Source organism: Sprattus sprattus (assembly GCF_963457725.1).
Source record: "Sprattus sprattus genome assembly, chromosome: 3".
Lineage (NCBI taxonomy): Eukaryota > Metazoa > Chordata > Actinopteri > Clupeiformes > Clupeidae > Sprattus > Sprattus sprattus.
Window position 1 is genome coordinate 6,809,239 of NC_137922.1, and position 7,500 is coordinate 6,816,738.

Consider the following 7,500-nt stretch of genomic DNA (forward strand, 5'->3'; position numbering starts at 1 on the left):
AATTTTCCATAGAAGGAATGTCAGGTTTATGTTTATCATTTGCATGTACTTTTTTTAGAGGGAATTGTTTGAGTAGCCAAAAGACTACATGAAACATGGAATTAGTCCATTTCAAAAGTAAGTGAACCCCCAGCTGAATTTGTAAAGTCAAGCAGGTAACAGATTCAGTGAAACTTTTTTGGGTGCTTAATAAGTCAATTAAGCAAACCGATCATCTGAGACATCCTTAGGGAAAGGTTTGGGCAACACAGATTAAAAGAGGGAGGAAACCAACCAAACTACTGTAGTGCCAAGGTGTACCCACACAGATCAACAATGCCGAAAGGAAACGAGATATCCGAGAACATCAGGAAGAAGGTTCTGACAGCCCATCAGTCTTGGGAAAGCTATAAGACCATCTCCAAAAGATTCCAGCTCCATCCATCCATCCAAGACAAATAATTTAGAAATGGAGGGCATTCAACATGACCGCATCTCTGCCTAGAAGTGGACGCCCATCAAGACCATCACCAAGAAGCACCAGAAAAAGAATAAATCAGGTAAAAGTCAACCCACACATCACCTCTAAAGAGTTTCAGACCTCTCTGGCAGCATCTGGGGTAAATGTACATGGGTCTACAATCAGACGAAAATTGAATAGACATGACATTCATGATCGGGTTGCTAGAAGGAAGCCTCTGCTCTGAAGAAAGAACAAAACTGCCCGTTTCAACTTTGCCCGAGAGCACTTGGATAAACCAAAGGCCTTCTGGAAGTCCCTTCTTTAAACAGATGAGTCCGAGATAGAATTATTTTGTCACGATCAAAACCAACAATTTTCGTCTGATTGTAGACCCATGTACATTTACCCCAGATGCTGCCAGAGAGGTCCGAAACTCTTTAGAGGTGATGTGTGGGTTGACTTTTACCTGATTTATTCTTCTTCTGGTGCTTCTTGGTGATGGTCTTGATGGGCGTCCACTTCTAGGCAGAGATGCGGTCATGTTGAATACCCTCCATTTCAAAATTATTTGTCTTGGATGGATGGATGGAGCTGGAATCTTTTGGAGATGGTCTTATAGCTTTCCCAAGACTGATGGGCTGTCAGTACCTTCTTCCTGATGTTCTCGGATATCTAGTTTCCTCTCGGCATTGTTGATCTGTGTGGGTACCCCTTGGCACTACAGTAGTTTGGTTGGTTTCCTCTCTCTTTTAATCTGTATGGCCCAAACCTTTCCCTAAGGATGTCTCAGATGATCGGTTTGCTCAATTGACTAATTATTCACCCAAATAAGTTTCACTGAATCTGTTACCTGCTTGACTTTATCAATTCAGCCGGGGGTTCACTTACTTTTGAAATGGACTAATTCCATGTTTCATGTAGTTTTTCAGCTTCTCAAACAATTTCCTCTAAACAAGTACATGCAAATGATAAATATAAACCTGACATTTCATCTATGGAAAATTGGTGATAAAAAAATGAAAAATCATGGTAAAACAACAGAAAACGCTTAAGTCCTCAAGGGGTTCACATACTTTCAAGTGGCACTGTAGATAGTTGAGAGATACATAGATACATAGATAGATAGTTGAGAGATACATAGATACATAGATAGATAGATAGATAGTAGAGAGATAGATAGATAGATAGATAGTAGAGAGATACATAGATACATAGATAGATAGATAGATAGTTGAGAGATACATAGATAGATAGATAGATAGATAGATAGATAGATAGATAGTTGAGAGATACATAGATACATAGATACATAGATAGATAGATAGATAGATAGTAGAGAGATAGATAGATAGATAGATAGATAGTAGAGAGATACATAGATAGATAGATAGAATGTAAAGAGGAGGGGGGAGTAGAACATGAAACAGATAGAACGAGGAAGGGAATGAGAAAACAGAGTCAGATTGCTAAATACTAAGAGAGATCACGCTGATAACAATGTATATGGAAACGTGCCGTGGCTGGCTTTGAAAGAAAGTCAAGTCAGCGGTTAATTGTCGCACATGCGTGTATCATACATACAGGTGAACGAGACTGGAGTGGAGGACCACAGGGCCACGCGGAACAAATAATAAACAGTTAACGGGAAGTATCTGATGAATAAGTCAAAGTAAAGTACAGCAAAACAAATAACACACAGTAAGCAGGAAGCGTCTGATGAATAACTAAAAGTAAAGTACAGCGGAGGAGGTGGTGGGGGATGTGGTGGTGAGCCGGGTTGGATGGTGGTGGAGGTGGTGGATGTGGTGGTGGTGGTGGTGGTGGAGGAGGAGGTGGTGGAGGAGGAGGTGGAGGTGGTGGTGGAGGAGGTGTGGCCACTCTGGTGGGTCTTTGTGTGTGTGTGTGTGTGTGTGTGTGTGTGTGTGTGTGTGTGTGTGTGTGTGTGTGTGTGTGTGTGTGTGTGTGTGTGTGCCACCAAAAAGAGGTTTGCTTCATTAAATAGATGGGAGTGTGTGAGCCCCGTGTGTGTGTGTGTGTGTGTGTGTGTGTGTGTGTGTGTGTGTGTGTGTGTGTGTGTGTGCGTGTGTGTGCCACCAAAAAGAGGTTTGCTTCATTAAATAGATGGGAGTGTGTGAGCCCCGTGTGTGTGTGTGTGTGTGTGTGTGTGTGTGTGTGTGTGTGTGCCACCAAAAAGAGGTTTGCTTCATTAAATAGATGGGAGTGTGTGAGCCCCGTGTGTGTGTGTGTGTGTGTGTGTGTGTGTGTGTGTGTGTGTGTGTGTGTGCGTGTGCGTGTGTGTATGTGTGTGTGCGTGTGTGTGGGTGTGTGCCACTGGCCTGTTGACAAGATACGTAGTAATAGTACAAATGAAAATGAAAATAGATAAATATGTTTATATTTATCAGATGAGAGGAGAGTTCCACCATCAATGTGTGGTATGAAGGTACATGGAGGATGGGTGCTATGAAAGAGAGTTCTCTTTTGATAATCAACAGAAGAATGCAAGTGAGGGAATGGCTCAAAATAACAATCCTCACGCAACTAATTCAGTCGCCTCAGATGCTCTGAGCGATGCTAGCGTGTCTGGGTGTGTGTGTGTGTGTGTGTGTGTGTGTGTGTGTGTGTGTGTGTGTGTGTGTGTGTGTGTGTGTGTGTGTGTGAATGCTCTGAGCGATGCTTGCGTGTCTGGCTGACTTGCGCCAGACTTGGCCACAGTAGGAGCCTGCCCCCTCCCCTCAGTGTGAGGTGCCAAGCTAAATATCTGCCGGTCTGGGGTGTCTGTCTCGTTAGACGTTTTCAGAACCATGTTGTAACTTCTTTTGGCGATAACAGAGGACAGAAGGGTCACAGAGAAATGTTTTCCTTGAACATTTCATGTTTTCAGAATCTACTGCCAGCAAGCGTGTTCAAAACAGCTTAGGCGAGCTCTCAACTGAACAGGTTGTGATCTAACTCATTCTTCTTCCATTGGACTGTAGGGGTTCAGTCAGAACAGGGTTCTAGCAGGTGTTACCCAGCTGCTCACACTGAGGTCCAAGTCAACCTGGAGGATCAGTGGAGAGGACCAGTGAAGCGTTTTATAAGATTTATATATCTATAGTCAAGATATGAGAAGGCAGAGGGGGATGAGAGAGCGGAGTTTCATTTTCTATCTAACCTTATAAAAGCGGTGTGTGTGTGTGTGTGTGTGTGTGTGTGTGTGTGTGTGTGTGTGTGTGTGTGTGTGTGTGTGTGTGTGTGTGTGTGTGTGTGTGTGTGTGTGTGTGTGTGTGTGTGTGTGTGTGTGTGTGTGTGTGTGTGTGTGTGTGCGTGTGTTGATGTGTACATATTTACGTTGTTGCGTGGTTGTTTATGTATTTGCGTGTTTGTATGTGTGTGTTTACATACAACACTGTCCCGCAAGGTCACTCAACCTTAGCAGGAACCCAATCCTCATTAAAATAACCCGGGGGCCGGGGGTTTCTGTTGAATTGGGCAAGTGTGAGTGTTTCTCGGTGACCTGGCAGTGCTGTTGAAGCAGTTCTGGTTCTGGACGTGCCAAGGTGCTTTCAGAATAGCTGAGATAAGCCTCGCCAGCCAAGGGCGTTGCACAAACTGGGTCCAATGAAAGCATTGCGCCACTTCAGGCCGGCATAGTTCAGGCTATAATGGGATTCCTCAGAGTTTCAGTTAAAAGCGTTAGTCCATTTCCTTCTCCTGTAGCTAAAGCTTAAGGGTTTAATGCCAGAGCCCGGTTTGATCCGCCGCGGCTCCAGGCGTGAGCCTGAACACTCTCTCCTCTGTTGAGAACACACAAACAAACAGCAGACAGAACACACCGTCCCGTCTGCATAGCTCTCAGAAACACATACAGGGTGTGTGTGTGTGTGTGTCTGCATAGCTCTCAGAAACACATGCAGGGTGTGTGTGTGTGTGTGTGTGTCTGCATAGCTCTCAGAAACACATACAGGGTGTGTGTGTGTGTGTGTGTGTGTGTTTGTCTGCATAGCTCTCGGTAACACATATATAAAGAAGAATAGTGTACGTAATGAACGTAAATAAGAATGTTTATTAGAACAGCCTGTACCCACCCTCTAAGTCTCTTCTCTCTCTTGTATTTATGTGTACATTCATTTCTGATGGCCTCGTCCTCCTTCAAGGTTTCATCTGTGTGTGAGTGTGTGTGTGTGTGTGTGTGTGTGTGCGTGTGCTTGTGTCAACCTCTGACTAGGCTTCTCCTCTGAGTATGTTTCACTGGTCTCTACCTCCCTCTAGACTTCACTGTGTGTGTATGTCAGTTGGTCTGTATCTCCATGTGTGTGTGTGTGAGTGTGAGTGTGAGTGTGTGTGTGAGTGTGAGTGTGAGTGTGAGTGTGAGTGTGAGTGTGAGTGTGAGTGTGTGTGTGAGTGTGAGTGTGAGTGTGAGTGTGAGTGTGAGTGTGAGTGTGAGTGTGAGTGTGAGTGTGAGCGTGAGCGTGAGCGTGAACGTGAGCGTGAGTGTGAGTGTGTATGAGTGTGAGTGTGTGTGTGTGTGTGTGTGCATTACACCAACCTGTCGCGCTTAGCCTTGTTGTCCTGCTTTCCACCAGCTGGAGTCTCTCTCTCACCTCTCATTCCCAGCCATCAGCTCACTGTGACATCATAAGCTGACTATGACATCATCAGCTGACTCTGACGTGCTTCTAGGCCACATCCGGCCCACATCCGGCCCACACCCAGCCCAAACCCAGTCTTCATTTAGCAGACCCATTCCAGATCAGCACTGCCTCCATTCCAGTTAGCAGGGTTGCTAATTCTAAGTCTGTGTGTGTGAGTGTGTGTGTCTGTGTGTGTGTGTGTGTGTGTGTGTGTGTGTGTGTCTGTGTGTGTGTCTGTGTCTGTGTCTGTGTCTGTGTGTGTGTTTGTGTCAAACAAAGAACAGGTGGGAAATAATATTGACTTGCACATTCCAGCGTTAGAGCGTGGTCAGCCAGTGTGCACAGTGTATCTTTCCCGTTGTTCAAAGGCCTGCGGATGTCTGCACAGATCCCCACTGGTCCCTTGAGTTCAGTGGGTTGGAGCTGAGGTTGTCCTTGAGTGCTTTGCATGAAGGCCGCAGTCACGTCCAGAGAGTCCAGGAAACTCTGCAAACCCACTTATAGCCAAAGCTGCCCCCGTCTGCCCTCCTGCTGTACCCCTGGTGGCTAGCGATCCAATTTGGCAACCCAAGGGTTTCGGGAAAGTTGGCGGTCAGACCCAGTACAAATGACTTTTCCGGGACACAATGCAGCGGTGGTTTGGCACCAGCGCTCCGACAGTTGGAGCCTGGAATGTGTGCTGGTCAGGGGTGCCCTGCGCGTCCCCCCTGTCAGTCTATACTTTACGGGCACCTACGCAGTGGTGGGGCTTTGAAGCGTTACGAGTTTGAAGAAACCAGAGTTGAAACACTAAAAAAAGGTCTTTCCAGTTCTGAAGCTTCCAGTCTCTTGACGCGCCCCCCTCTGTAGCGACGCACCCCTGCTCTGCACCCTGAATTCTGGGCACCCTCTTGCCACCCTCCCCCCACCCCAGCTCAAGGTGGTGAACGGCGATAAACATTTCGCTTTATTCTTCTACCACATCCCCCCAGCCTTTGTGGATGAAAGAGAGAGAGAGAGAAAGACGGGTTTGTTGTGTTTGTTTCGGGGAGGCGGAGATGAAAGGACGGAGTGGGTGGACCGCGGACCACGCCGGGCCACAATGAGTAGCCGCGCTGGCTGGCGTCGGTGTAGTGGCAGTGAGGTGCGGAGCGGAGCGGAGCCGGGACTTAAACGGGGAAAAGGCTGAGTGTGGCACTCTGGACTGCAGCTGCTTGGCTCAGCTTGGCTCTGCTTGCGTGGATCGCTCTGACATGCTTCCGGCCCACACCCGGCCCACACCCGGCCCACATACGGCTCAGCTCGGCTCGGCTTGCGTGGGTCGCCCTGACACGCAACTGGACGTGGCTCTCTCTCGCTGCCGTTTGCTTTACCGGCCGCTGTATCTTTTGCATTCCTCTTCGACCTCTTTACACACTCACACACACACACACACACACACACACATCTCCGGAGAGGGACACACACACACATTCTGGGGTCACCACCGCTGCTTCCGCTGTGCTTAGGTGAGTTATATTTAGCACGTAATCTTATTTTTCCGCCACGGAACAGTTTACATAATTTGAGGCTTGTTTGACATTTTTCTCGTTTGGATTTGCACGGAACGGCACCGCAGCCCGTTGCAAGGGCTCACCTCGCTGTGAGGAGTTTACCCGTGTTTGCGTGTGTTCAGTCCCTCTCTACGTACCTCACCACATCCACAGCCCACTCTCCAATCCTTGTGGGAAATCTTGTGTGTGGGACTCAAGGATTTAATTTCCCCTTGACTTTAATCCGTCTGCATTGAGATGTTTGTTAGGGCTCCGCTCTTGAAGGAAACTTGTGAAAACTAAGAGATCAAGAAAGTGTAACGCACTGCAGATGTTAAAGGCAGGATTTATAGCCATTGATGTCTAATTAACAGCTGTAGGAACAGCACAGTTCTAAGTGCGATGTGACTGTTTTGTGCCTCTTTTCATATAGGCTCTCTCTATCTTTCTCTCTCTCTCCCTCTCTCTCTCTCTCTCACTCTCTCTCTCTCTCACACACACACACACACCTCGGAGCATTTGATTGTGTGATTGCGAAGGACTTGCCACCTTTCACTCTGCTTAAAGGTTTTTCCTCAGTTTACTCAGCGCACATCTATCAGACATCTCACACTGGCGGGGGTCGCAGGGCGGGGGTAGGGGTGGTGTTGGGGCGGGGGTGGGGTGGGGTGGCAGGGTGGAGGTAGGGGTGGTGTTGGGGTGGGGGTGAGATCAGCTGCGTTCGGTGGCATTCTCCGTCTGGGGGGATTACGCACAGGGGCAGATGTCTGAGACGAGTGCTTTGAACCCGGAGCTCGTAACGCTGTGTGAAATTAGCTGCTGAGGTTAGGAGGAGGAGGAGGAGGAGGACTAGAGGGGCCTGGGGGGAGGAGGAGGGAGGCTGGCGGGCGGGCGGTGCTACCGAGGTCTGTGCACACCACCCTAACTGCAG

General features: G+C 47.8%; 1 protein-coding gene across 1 annotated transcript in view; it reads left to right on the plus strand.

The window, feature by feature from the left end:
- Window positions 1-7,500, plus strand: part of bcar3 (BCAR3 adaptor protein, NSP family member) — a gene marked incomplete at its 3' end in the record, with an annotated part of 53,459 nt that overhangs the window by 4,409 nt on the left and 41,550 nt on the right. The window lies entirely within an intron of this gene.